Genomic DNA, 13,636 nt, shown 5'->3' with positions numbered 1-13,636 from the left:
AATCATGACAAGGGTCATCCGGTTTGACAACCGAGACACAAGACCTGCCCGTTGGAGAGATGACAAACTGGCTGCGATACGGAAAATCTGGGACAAATGGGTCGAACATCTGCCTCTAATGTACAACCCAGGCCGAGAAGTCACAGTAGATGAATGCCTAGTACCTTTCAGAGGACGCTGTCGCTTCAAGCAGTACATGCCAAGCAAACCAGCTAGATACGGAATCAAAATCTGGGCAGCCTGTGATTCTAAAACCAGTTATGCATACAATATGCAAATCTATACTGGCAAGCCGGCTGATGGGCAGCGAGAAAAGAACCTGGCAAAGCGCGTTGTCCTCGACATGTCAGCGGGTCTCCAAGGGAACACCATCACGTGTGACAATTTCTTCACATCGTATGCCCTTGGCCAGGAGCTCCTGAAGAGGAAACTAGGCATGCTGGGAACAGTGAGGAAAAACAAGCCTGAGCTCCCATCTGCACTGGTGAAGACAAGGGGCAGAGAGAAATTCTCTTCTGTGTTTGCATTTACCAGTACACACACACTTGTGTCTTACTGTCCCAAAAAAAATAAAAATGTGCTCTTGATGAGCACAGTTCACAAGGAAGCAACAGTCAGCACAGGTGAAGAGAGGAAGCCAGATGTAATCCTGGATTACAACAAAACCAAGGGTGGAGTGGACAGCCTTGACCAGGTATTTAACTTTTTTTTTTTTTGCTTTGTTTATTAATTTTCCTATGACAAATTGCTTGTGGTTTATAAATGGTAACAAATGTATGAATTGCTAAGTGAATAAATGTAAATGTACTTTTGTCAGTATAGTGTTTGATTTTTATTCTTTTCCTGTGTGTATTATTCAAGATGGTCGCTGCTTACACTTGTAAGCGAAAATCCAACCGTTGGCCCATGGTTGTGTTTTCCAACATGTTGGATGTATCTGCCCTGAACGCCTTCGTCCTGTGGTCAGAAATCAATCCTGCCTGGAATGCAGGAAAGACCTTCAGAAGGCGGATCTTTCTGGAAGAGCTCGGGAAGGCTCTGGTGTCCCCACAGATTGAGAGACGGAAGGGCGTTCCCCGTGGAGCGGCCTCTCTGAGGATGCTGAATCGGATCAGACAACCCTCCTCAGAAAACATCCCTGCCACATCCACAGCAACTACCCCAACCAAGAGAAAAAGGTGCCATGTCTGTACTTCAAACAGAAAAAAACCCAGCATTGTATGTGGAAAATGCAAAGAATATATCTGCAAAGAACATTCGGTTACAATTACCTGCTGCCACAAGTGCATGTAAATTATGTAAATAACTATTATTGTTTGTTCTTACCTGTTTGCTTGTTCTTACCTGTTTATTCTTAGCTAACATTTATTTAGTTATTGTTATGTATATTCTTACCCGTTTGGTTGCAATTAGTTATTGAAATTTGATGTTTTTTGTTTGAAATAAATGATAAATGATCTACTACTTTGTCTTTTCCTTCTAGCATGGTCATATTTATCTAAGCATATTTTGGCATCTTTGTATAGTCTCACCTAACACAGATATATATTTTTTTAAATTACAATTTTAACTTGTGATAAAGTCAAAAACTTAAGAGGTTAAATTCGTCATAACAGTGGTTTATAGAGTTAAGCCTATATGCAGCCATTGAGAACTACAGCCATCTAGTGGCTATTGATATTACTGCTTTTTTGTTAATTTAATACCAATATAAGACACCAGATGGAACCAAAGTCACTTTATCTTTAGGTTTTAGCTCTCTGAACTTAGTGGAATGATATTTTAATGTAGTTAAATAAATATTAAATATAACATAAAAATAAGCATAATTTACATAGAAAATATGGTACTTTCAGAGGTAAATAAATTTAAAAATACCCCAAAAATAAAAAAACACCATACATTGATAGATAAAATTGTATCGAAGACAGTGATATAACATTTATAATAAATAAAAAATTGGATCACACCTGAGACCTCTGTGCCCACATTTGTCCACGAACACGGTATTAAGGACTGTAATGTGAACATGGTTTGAGGGTTAACTCCAGATCAACTGCACTGATGCCAGCGTTATTTAAACGCTCTTAATAATTCAGAACAGGTTGATTTAGCTCTCACCGGCAATCTGGACGTCTTTAGGGCGGAGCCCCGGTAATTAATCACAGGGTTGCCAACTCTGAAACACAGGCTCTACAGGAAGGTGTAGTTTTTTAAAACTCTGCAGGACAGTAGCCCTCCAGGACAGACATTGCCCATCCCTGCTGGACGCGTGGTGTCTTATGAACCGCTTTCTTCTCACTCAGATATTGCGTGCACTCGCGAACGTCTCTGTGCTCTCGCGCTAGAATTGAATTCGCTTCGCTGTTGGATTACATTTTTCAAAAGTTATCCCATCAGGGCCCAGTTTTTCAAAAGTAATCCACTAGGATTTTGGATAACGGATTGGATCAAATGTTGAAAATGGGTTTTTCAAAAGAAAAAACGGATTACATAATCGGATTAGATCATGTTGGATCAAACCTTTAGTTTGGGTTTTCAGAACTTTTTTATAGGATTTGGATCACTTTGATCCAAAAAATCTGGATTAAACTGATCCCATCAGAAGGGTGGATTCACCGTGGATTTCATGCCCAAAATGTAATGAAAACTTTAAAAATGTATCAAATAATAGGCTACTATATTTGGATCATGCAGTATCTTACAAGATATCCTATATTTATTCATAAGGTTTTAATTTTATTTGTTCATCCGTCAGGCTACAGTGATTAGGTAGGCTTTAACGTATTCAGCCTTTCAGTATAGGCCTACAGCAAAGTGGAAAGAGTTTGGCCTCATAAAATAATCCCCCAAACAGCTGTCAAAATTGACCAAAAACAATACATTTTATTCTGTCACTAGTTGATATATATATATATTCATCACAATCGAAAATATTTTTGTTTTTAGAATATTTATTAGCGATGCATGCAATGATTACAGAATAACCAAAAAAAAAAATGCAAAGAATGGCAATCACTGATTTTTGAAATCCAAAACAAATCCAAATCAGAAATAGTGTCTAACTATTGCGTCCCTTGTTGCACGTCCTGTTTGCTGGTTCTGGCAGAATGCAGGAGGTTGGTTAGGGTCTCCAAGGGGCTCAGGTGCATCATTGTCAGCACAGAGAGGGACATTGCGCTTAGTAGCGATGTTGTGCAGGACAATACAGGCAAGGGAATTATTATGAAATTATTGTGGAGTATTTGACATTAAGTATTTTTTTTTTAATTCAATACATCTATATTTGAAACTTGTTAAATATCCTCAATGTACAGTGTTTGTTTCTTGGTTTGTCTACTTGTTGCTCTTTACATATCTATAGTTCTACATTGTGATTTCCTATCCGGTTTGAGCACTGGTTATCCAGATTTGGTGATCCTGGAAAGTTCCTATCCGGATCAGATTGATCCAATCCGATGTTGCTTTGAAAAACTGGCTCAAAAGTAAGCTGGATTACGTGATCACGGATCGCAAAAAAAAGAATTACTAAATCCAGATCAATTTGATCCAGATTCAATTTTTTGAAAAACTGGGCCCAGAATAGATTTCCACGAAGTTAAGATTGAACTACCTGGAATTCAATTAGATGTGGCTCTTTCATTCCTGTACAATTTAATATTTAATCATTTAAATCAAATATCCTATCTTGGATAAATGGGGCGTTTGGATGTTCTCTTACGAGAGTATCTCTCGTACTGTGTAATATCTTACGCTATGGGGAAAACCTCTTTTCCACGAGATATTGAAGCCAAAAATTATCCTTTAATTTTGATGAATGTAAAACGCTGTGCGGCAGCGTGCAGACATAGGCAAGACGGCTTGCGCGCCTATTGGCTGCCCTGCGGCAACAGCAGCAAGCCTATCGAGAGAGGCCCTGCGTGAGGTGACATCCAATACGGGTGCTTCGCGCCCATTTCGTCGCGTCCCGCCAGAATAGGCGTGGCCTTGGCCTATAAATACGCTCGACAGGCTGATACACACTGATTTTCATCTCTTCAGCGAAGCACTACTGCATCGCTGGATCCGGAGTGAGAAGCCGCGCCGTCTGATAGTAAGCCTTCTGCGGGACGAGCCTTCAAGCCTGAAGCCGCTGGCCTTCACCTCGCCGCCTTCAGCCGCCGTACCTGCTACGCTTTCCGGCGTTAATATCCTTTTTCACTGCTAGAGTGTGTGTTCGCCGTCGCGACTCACACTCTCTCTCTCTCTCTCTCTCTCTCTCTCTCTCTCTCTCTCTCTCTTATCTAAAAGAGCAGCGGCTTTTTGAAGACGCTTCGTTCCTGTGGAACTATTGCCATGGTGACTCTGAGGACTTGCCTGGCATTTTTTCTCCGAGTCTGCACTCCCGCCCGCTGTAGTGCCGCGCCGCAAAGCGCCGTATTCAGCGGGTCCTCGAGCCTTCTCCAGCCCGTGAAAGCTCGCCGGTTCGCCCGCCAGCTTCACCAGCTTCAATCGAGTCGCTCACTGACGGACAGCGGCGGCCGCGCGCCGCCGCTTCCGCCATTAGTGACGACAAGATAGCTGCATCGGTAGAGGAGGCCAGCTATTGCCATGGTGAGTGAGACTCCCGCCCGCTGTAGTGCCGCGCCGCAAAGCGCCGTACTCAGCGGGTCCCCGATCCTTCTCCAGCCGTGAAAGCTCGCCGGTTCGCGCGCCGCCGCTTCCGCCATTAATGACGACGAGATAGCTGCATCTGTAGAGGAGGCCAGCTGCTATATCCCCGCGTTGGACAGTGAGGATTGGGCGAGCTCTGTGGATCTCCCCCTTCTGCCCGCGAGTCATCAGGGAAACGGGCCAGCATCAAAACCGCGGCTAGCTTTCTTTACGTTATAGGAAAGCTACCCCGCCCCCGCCCCCCGTGGGCATGCGTCACCGGCGAAATGAGGAAAGAGTGTATTTTTAGTCCCGCCGAGGCCGGACCAATCTCCATTTCTCAAACATTTCTCAGCTCCTCTTAGTTTGAGCGGCTGAAAATGTCAATATTGCAGCAATGAGCCTGTTGTATAACACGCACGCCTGCAAACAAACGCCAACACACACAAAACTGTGATGACGCTCTATTATGTGCTCGAGCTATTTTAAGCTGTTGTCATTTCCCCCTGTGGCTCAGTGGCGAAACCTACAGCCATCGCACGGGAGACCCGTGTTCGATCCCAGCTCTCGCAGTAAAATTTAGTCTTGCCGCGGCCAGACTTGCACTGATACTTTTCGCTCGTTCAGTTCCAAGAAAATGTGACTGTTCCAGTGTATTTTGCAGTAAACAAGCCGGTATCATGGCCCGCTTGCCTGCACACAAATGCCGTTTCCACGGCGACCCAGAAAAATCATATAAGCAATGTATTTTCTGGTATTCCGGCCACAGCCGATGGTGTTATGAGTGTAATAAAAATGCCCACAGCCCAGTGTTCATTTCTACACACAAACACAGCCCGCCACAGTGCAGGGCTCGCACATATGAAATCGACTCATGTCAATTGTGCATTAAATGTAGTGAATGTGCCCACAACCCAGTGCCCACAAACACTACACACTGCATGTGCCACGTTTTCTGTAAAACGAAACCAACACACATACAGTCAGCTAAGACCCACGGTGTTTAAGTCTCGCCGCGGCCAGACTCCACCGAAACCTCTTGCTCGTTCAGTTCCAAACAATGTGACTGTTCCAGTGTATTTCGCAGTAAACAAGCCGGTACCACAGCCCGCTTGCCTGAACATTAACGCCATTTTTACGGCGACCCAGATAAATCCAATAAAGAGTGTATTTTCTGGTGTCCCGGCCATAGCCGATGGTGTTATGAGTGTTGTAAGAATGCCCACGTCACAGTGCCCATTCCCACACGCAGACACAGCCCGCCACAGTTCAGGGCTAGCACAAATAAAATCGACTCATGTCGATTGTGCAAACGTAGTGAATGTGCCCACGACACAGTGCCCACAAACACTACACAGTGCGTGTCCCACGGTTTCTGTAAAAACGAAACCAACACATATTCAGTCAGCGCAAGCCGACGGTGTTTTCAGTGCAGTAAATGTGCCCGCTGTCCCGCGCCCACATTCACTCACAGACACGCTGAACCCTACGGGGTTTGTCCCGCTCGTTCTCTCTCCACAATTTGTCATAGAGAAAGCGAGTGCGAACAGGCTGCCCGCCGTGATCAGCGCGCCCCCCGCCTCGCACACTTTAAACACAGTGTTCATGTCTCAGCACACCGAAGCTCTGCAGCCGCCGCTGTGCCGCGGCCAGAGCCCGGATATCATTCTGCCTCTAGCTATCCACGCGAATGCATGGGCAATGCTTCCCGGGGTATCAGAATGGGTGTTGAACACTATAAAGAGAGGCTATTCGCTACAGTTCGCTCGACGTCCCCGCCGTTGCACGGCACGTGTCGAAACCACGGTGGACAACGAAGTATCTCATCTACTTCAAACCGAAATAGCGAAACTACTGAGCAAAGGGGCCATAGAACCTTTATCTCAGGCTCAGAGCGAAGGGGGTGTATACAGCAGATATTTTCTGATACCGAAAAAAGACGGGGGTCTCAGACCCATTCTAGATCTGCGACAATTGAACAAAGCGCTTCTGAAACGCAAGTTCAAAATGCTGACAACCAGCAAAATCCTTGCGCACGTGCGCCAGGGAGACTGGTTCATGTCAATAGATCTGAAAGACGCCTATTTCCAAATACAGATTGCGTCACGTCACAGGCGATTCTTGAGATTCGCCTTCGAGGGCCAGGCATATCAATACACAGTCCTACCGTTCGGCCTGTCCCCAGCACCCCGTATATTCACGAAGTGCATGGACACGGCTCTCGCACCCCTGAGACTTCAGGGCATGCGAATTTTGAAGTACTTGGACGACTGGTTGATTCTAGCTCGATCACGATCAGAGCTCATAGAACACAAGACCGTTTTACTCGAGCATCTCGAGAATTTGGGTCTCACAGTCAATTGGAAGAAGGGTTCGCTGTCTCCCAGCCAGAAAATCTCTTTTCTGGGAACAGTGATGGACTTGCTGTCTATGACAGCACGTCTGTCGCCGGAGCGAGGACTGAACATTCAGCGCGCCGTGAAATCCTTCCGCCGTGGCTCTATAGTCCCGCTCAAACGGTTTCAGAAAATGCTGGGCCTCATGGCCTCAGCATCCTCAGTACTTCAGCTGGGCCTGCTTCGCATGCGCCCACTGCAGTTATGGCTGAAAGCACGAGTTCCGCCCGGGGCTTGGGCCGCTGGTCTGTTTCGCCTCAAGGTCGACAGGAAATGCGTCTCGGCTCTGAAACCTTGGCAAAAAGCTTACTGGTACCTGACTGGAAGCTGACTGGAAAAAAGCTGACTGGTCAGGCGTGAGTCTGGGGACTCCCTCGAGTGTGATGGTGGTGTCCACGGACGCCTCCACCTCGGGATGGGGAGCGCTGCTCGAGGGCAGACCGTTCTTTGGCCAGTGGTCAGAACGGGAGAAGGTCCTACACATAAACTGTCTAGAAATGCTGGCAGTAGACAACGCGCTAAGGCGCTTTTGTCCCCAGATAAAAGGCCGCCACGTCTTAGTCCGGTCGGACAACATGTCAGTGGTGGCGTACATAAATCACCAGGGCGGCGTCAGGTCCCGAAGCCTTTACAGGCTGACGAAACGCTTCCTGGACTGGGCTCAGCACAACCTGCTTTCACTGAAAGCAGCGCATGTGCCTGGTCACCTGAATCTGGGACCAGACAGACTGTCCAGAAACAATGTCCCAGCAGGGGAATGGTCGCTGCACCCGCAGGCGATCCAACTGCTGTGGGAGACATTCGGCAGAGCGCAGGTGGACCTGTTCGCGTCCCAGGAAAACGCTCACTGTCCGAACTTTTTCTCTAAGAGCAGGGATGCGCTGGCCCACGTATGGCCCCGACGCCCACTCTATGCTTTTCCCCCCGTCTCGCTCCTGCCTCAAGTGCTGGAACGAATCAGGGAAAATGGATGCCCAGTGCTGCTCGTGGCTCCGCTATGGACGAACCAAACCTGGTTCCCAGTCCTGATGCAGCTGACCAGCACTGCCCCGTGGCCGATACCGGTGAGGAGAGACCTCCTCTCTCAGGCAAAGGGCTCGATTTGGCATCCTCGCCCGGAGTTATGGTCCCTACATATGTGGGCCATCAACGGGTACCCGCTAACCTCCCGGAGGGAGTGTTAAACACGATCACGCAGGCTAGGGCCCCGTCTACTAGACGGCTCTACTCCTCGAAATGGTAAGTGTTCTCTACCTGGTGTCAAGCTCAGGGCTTTTCATCCGTAGACTGCGGGGTTACGGAAGTGCTCTCCTTCCTTCAGGAGCTGCTGGATAAGGGTAGAACCCCGTCCACGCTCAAAGTATACGTGGCGGCCATAACGGCGTTTGCAAAACCGACGTCTGGCCAGTCACTGGGGAAAAACGACCTCGTTGTGCGATTCCTCAGGGGAGCTCGGAGGCTGAGTCCTTCCAGACCTCCCTCAGTCCCTATGTGGGACCTTTCTACGGTTCTGGAAGCCCTGAAAGGTGCCCCATTCGAGCCAATCCATTTGTCAGACATGAAGCACCTGTCTTTCAAAATTGTATTTCTTGTGGCTCCTGCTGAATAAAGCGCGTGGGGGACTTACAAGCGCTTTCAGTAAGCGCGTCCTGTATGGAGTTTGGGCCTAATGACTCAAAAGTCATACTCAAACCAAGGCACGGGTATGTGCCAAAATCCCTCAACACACCGTTCAGGGCCCAGGTTATTTCCCTGTGCGCCCTCCCGGTGAACAATGAGGAGGCGGATGCTAATCTCCTTTGCCCCGTCAGGGCGCTGAGAGCTTATGTGTCCCGCTCGTCTGTCTTCAGGCAGACCGAGCAGCTCTTTGTTTTGTTTGGCGGACACTCCAAGGGACTGGCCACATCAAAACAGAGCCTATCCAGATGGATAGTCGATGCCATAGCGCTGGCTTACACTTCTAAGGGCCTGCAGTGTCCTTTGGGTGTCAGAGCGCACTCCACGAGAGGCGTGGCCTCGTCGTGGGCGTGGTCTAGTGGGATTTCCTTGCATGATATCTGTATGGCGGCGGGCTGGGCCTCGCCGTCTACATTTATAAAGTTCTATAACCTAGAGGTTCCCGACCTTACAGGCCAAGCTGCTGTCGGTCTAGAATTCAGTACTATCTGTCCCGCTGCGCAGGCGCAGAATGCTGAGTTTTGATTGAGTATCGCTCACTGATCGATGGAACAGCTCCATGGGTGTTGAATAGCCCTTACTTTTGCCCAGTTCAGGCTGAACGCGTTCACCCTGTCTGCGGGATATACTGTTGACATAACTAGCTCCTATGGGATGCTATTTCATGAGGAATGATGCTGGTAGCCTCTCTTCTCCGACTCTCTGTGAGTCTACGGTGATTATGCACTATATGAGCCCCGGGCTACTGCCCTTGGGACTTTGGTGTCGGATCCCAGTACGCACGGCGTCTTACATTGTGTTCCCCATAGCGTAAGATATTACGCAGTACGAGAGATACTCTCGTAAGAGAACGTACTCGGTTACTAACGTAACCTCGGTTCTCTCTAGAGAGGGAACGAGTACTGCGTATCTTGCCGTGCATACAACAGCGCTGGTTCGCTTCAGCGATGAAAACCAGTTTGTATCAGCCTGTCGAGCGTATTTATAGGCCAAGGCCACGCCTATTCTGGCGGGACGCGACGAAATGGGCGCGAAGCACCCCCATTGGATGTCACGTCACGCAGGGCCTCTCTCGATAGGCTTGCTGCTGTTGCCGCAGGGCAGCCAATAGGCGCGCAAGCCGTCTTGCCTATGTCTGCACGCTGCCGCACAGCGTTTTACATTAATCAAAATTAAAGGATAATTTTTGGCTTCAATATCTCGTGGAAAAGAGGTTTTCACATGATCAAGTCAAATTTTATTTTTTAACAGCAGACAATCAAATAATAAATGAAGAGTAAAATTAATTAATCTGTCATCAGGATTAAAAATTTAATAAAGAAACATTTTAACAGTTAAAATTAGCCTACTTTTAATATTTCTAAGTAAAATATAATTAGCTAACACACAAGGTATAATATTATTTGCCTAAAGATAATTCAAGTTGGTTGAGAGATCTCTCTTCGAAAAGAACAGGTTGAAAGAAGCAAGGAATGAGTCCAAACATTGACCAGCACAGCAAATATTATTTCTCTTATGCAGATGCTTATCAGCACATGGCTAAAAAACGTTCACACATTGTCTCGTACCCCAAATGTGTCAGAAAGTTGTTTATCTTAATACAATACACAATAGAGAACTACTGCACAACATGTCTCTTCTGCAAGATGTTCGGCAAAGATAACATTCGTTTGTCACTTTATTCTGAGACATTCAAGTATTTGTGACATGCAAACATCTAACAGAAACTTACAGACTTTTGCCCTCATCTAAACACCAAGTACAAAAGTTCAGCTTAAGTCAATCAGCTACATTTTGAGGCATAAAGATGAATAAAAGAAAAGCATTAAAACACAGGCCTACATTTCAAATGATAATAATTGGTAAACACATCAACATTATAATAATGAGATTAAGTTTGATTAAATTGTATTTCAGATCTAAATGATTAAATGATAAAACATAAGCAAATGATAAAACAAGCAAGAAATAAATATTTTTTTCTTTTTCTGCTTCATCAAGCATCACAAACACCTCTGAACGATAGTCATACCAGATGGGTGAAATCTGAGATCTGATAAAATCTGTGATCCATGTTTGAGGTAAAATTATTCCTGGTTTGTATATTTGGTCATGAAGACACATCTTACAGCGTGTTTTGTTTGACTGACTTTGTGTTTCTGTAAAGTGGATGTGAAGAATGAGATTAATGACTGTAAATACAGCTCATGTTTGGCTGCTATAGTTAATACAAGTGTGAAATCTAATTGAAAATCTACATTAAACCTGAAATTAAACCTAGAATAAAAATGTGTATGGAGTTAATATTGTTCCATAATTAAACAAACAAATCCAGCATTTTGCAAACAAATCCAGCATTTTGCAAACAAACTTGACCTTTTCTCAGCGGTATCGGCCATGGGGCTGTTTCCAGCAGCTGTGCCAGCTCGGAGAACCATAACTGGGTCTTCCAGAGAGGTGCTATCAGTAGCAAAATAGTAGTAAAAATATTTGGCAATGAGCGTTGTCTTCTGAGGCGAAGAGGTCGACCTCTGCCTCACCGAAGATGCTCCATATTAGCTGAACCGTCTGTGGGTGAAGAGATCATTCCCCTGGGGGAACATTGTCTCTGGATAACATATCCACACCCTGGTTCATAATGCCTGGCACATGCACCGCCCTTAGGGAGCGCAGGTTGTGCTGAGCCCATAAAAAGATGTTCTTGGCTATGGCATGCAGGTTGGTTGACCTGAGACCACCCTGGCGATTTATGTAGGACACCACTGCCATGTTGTCCGTCCAGACCAGGACGTAGTGGCCTTTTAAGCATGGGAGAAAAGCTTGCAGCGCTAGAGCAACTGCTCTCATCTCTAGACAGTTTATGTGTAGGCGCCTCTCCGGGCTTGCCATAGTTCAGAGATGGACCTGCCCTCGTAAAGGGCATCTGTCGAGATCACCTTTCTCTTTGTAACCACACCCATACTCACTCCTGACTGATACCAGTCGGCTGCTTTGCAGGGAGCCAGGGCTCTGATACACCTGTGGTTCGCTCTGATTTGTAAGTGGTCAGATCGCCATGCGTGAGTTGGTACACAGGGTTTTAGCCAGCGCTGGAGAGCAGCGTATGTGCATTAGTCCGAGCTGGAGTACTGATGATGCTGAGGCCATAAGACCCAACATCCTCTGAAATCTCTTGAGAGGCGCGCAGGCACTGAATAGTGAGCGCACGTTCTGATGTGAGGCGCGATTTCATTTGAACAGAGTCTATCACTGTACCCAGGAAAGAAATACTCTGGCTGGGAGACAGTGTGCTCTTGGAAATGTTGATCCTGAGCCCTAGGCTTTCTATATGGCTGAGGAGCCAGGATCTGTGAGTTATCAATTATTCCTCTGATTGGGCTATAACCAGCCAATCGTCGAGCTAGTTTAACACTCGCACTCCCCGCTGTCCCAGGGGGGTAAGTGCTGTGTACATGCACTTCGTTAAAGTACGAGGCGCTAGTGATAGGCCGAACGGTAGTACTGTGTACTGGTAAGCCTGGCGAATCTGAGAAATGTCTTGTAAAGGGACGAATTTGTTTGGTTTTCAGCATCCTGAACGGTCGCATCATAAGTGCTTTGTTCAGATGCCAGAGGTCTAGGATGGGCTGAGGCCGCCATGCTTTTTTGGAACGAGGAAGTAACGACTGTAAAAGCCCGACTCGCTTTGTGAAAATGTCTGTAATGCGTACTGATTACCGAACCGAAAGCCTCGTACCAAACAGTTCACAGTTTCAGCGATTTCAGCGTGGCTGGTTCCAGGCCGAAAACCCACTCATAGTGTCCGTCTGGGTCATGCAGAGAGCTCGAGAGGGCTCTGCATGACGCGCGAAACAGAGCGAGGATTCCTGTCCGTCCGCTCTGGCATCCTTTGTGAGTGTCACTTCTTTTTGCGTGGCTCGATCAAAGGGAGAGAGAGAGAGAGAGAGAGAGAGAGGGAAGAGCGGGGTCGTCGTCAGCGAAAACAGGCAGTCGAGCCCGCAGGGTGGGGAGATCCAGTTAAATTGATCTTTTAGAAAAAGTGTGACGCGACGGCGAACACACTATTGTTTTAAAAGGAGATAGCGTGCCGGATGGCACAGCAGAACAGTGAGCTGAAGGCGGCGTCCGGTGAAGACCAGGCTTATCCCGCTGAAGGCTTTTTGACGGCGGCGAAGGCTTCTTTTCCAGAGATCAGCAAAGTGGTGATTTCGCTGAAGGAGACAAAATCTGACTACCTTGGCTGAATGGGCCATTATGAAGGCTTAGGCCACGCCCATTCTGGCGTGAAGCAGCCTGATTGGTTCTCGCATCTGAGCTGCCTCGCCATAGGTTCGTGCAGTTGCCGCAGCACAGCCAATGACCACGCTAGTCGCTCATCTATGTCTGCTGTGCAGCTGCACTACGTTTTAAAATTTGGCTTCAATATTCTGGAGAAAAGTAGTTTTCCCATAGCGTGAGCTAGCCTTACGCAATAAGAGAGACCTCTCGAAAGGGAACATTTGTAGACAATCACCTACAGAACCTCAGCATTTTCCAAACACTTTTATCTTTAAATGGAAAAAAATCTGTATTCTTCAGGAGGGGCAGGTCCTATATCCACCTTATTTTTTATTTTATTCAATTTTTTTAATGCCAAGGTATCAAAAATACCAGTACATAGCAAAAATTTAAAATTTAAATGATAATAAAATCCATAATTTATACATAAAACACAAAGAGAAACCCGGAAGCACATTGCACGTTTTTATTTTGCGTGATCCATATGAATATTGATTCAAAATAGGGCTGGGTAAAAATAACTAATTCTCATTTTTATTCATTTCTTATTTTCATGAAGGAATATCAATTCTTAAATTTGAAGAATCAATCTTTTAGTCAGTCATTTTTAGTTGTTGAACGAACAGAACATTGTAGTGCCCCTTCTATCCAAT

The sequence above is a fragment of the Siphateles boraxobius genome, unplaced genomic scaffold, assembly GCF_051911475.1.
Source record: "Siphateles boraxobius isolate OS27281-9 unplaced genomic scaffold, OSU_SipBor_1 83, whole genome shotgun sequence".
NCBI lineage: Eukaryota > Metazoa > Chordata > Actinopteri > Cypriniformes > Leuciscidae > Siphateles > Siphateles boraxobius.
The sequence above is the reverse complement of the archived record's forward strand: the minus strand, read 5'-3'. Positions refer to the sequence as shown.